The sequence below is a fragment of the Trichomycterus rosablanca genome, chromosome 7 (assembly GCF_030014385.1).
Source record: "Trichomycterus rosablanca isolate fTriRos1 chromosome 7, fTriRos1.hap1, whole genome shotgun sequence".
Lineage (NCBI taxonomy): Eukaryota > Metazoa > Chordata > Actinopteri > Siluriformes > Trichomycteridae > Trichomycterus > Trichomycterus rosablanca.
Genome location: NC_085994.1, coordinates 36,225,410 through 36,226,122, shown reverse-complemented (window position 1 = coordinate 36,226,122; position 713 = coordinate 36,225,410). Strand labels below are relative to the sequence as shown.

Here is a 713-nt window from a genome sequence, read left to right as displayed (position 1 = left end):
GATCTAAGAAAGAAACGAGATGACTTAAGACATGACATCAGATGGGATAAAGTGAGGAGGAGTTATCTCATCTTGTAAGATCTGAGCTCACATAAGATGAGATACAATGAAGAATGAATGCCTTTATTTGTCATATATTCATATATAGTACAACAAAATTCTTTTTTCACATATCCCAGCTGGTTTGGAAGCTAGGGTCAGAGTGCAGGGTCGAAAGGAATGAGGGCCTTGCTCAAGGGCCCAACAGTGGCTGCATGGCAGAGCTGGGATTTGAACTCGCAAATTTTCAATCGATAGCCCAAATCTCTACCCACTAGGCTGGCTACCACTGTCCCAAAAAACATGGTCCTCAGATAGAGGACGTATCAGATATTAAACTGATAAGAACAGATACTACACTTGATCTTAGCCAAAAGGCTGAGAAGCGATGAGATAACATGAGATATGAGATTAAATCAAGGATGAGTTAAGATGAGAGAAGGTGAGATGAGATTAAATGAGAACAGATAGAAAATGAAATGAGAAGAGGTGAGACTGAGGATGTGATGAGATAAGATTTAAGATAAGATTGAATAAGGTGAGATCAGATGAATTATTTTGAGAAGACCAAAAATAATCAGATGAGATCCAAGACATGATTAGATGGAACAAGATAAAATGAAATAGAATGAGATGCAAAATAAGATAAAGTCCTTGAGATTAGTAGAGGAAGA

The 713-nt window shown here is 37.6% G+C and overlaps 1 pseudogene; it reads right to left on the bottom strand.

Moving 5' to 3' along the window:
- Nucleotides 1-264: 264 nt before the first annotated feature.
- Nucleotides 265-429, bottom strand: LOC134318620 (U2 spliceosomal RNA; annotated as a pseudogene).
- Between the last annotated feature and the right edge of the window lie 284 nt (nt 430-713).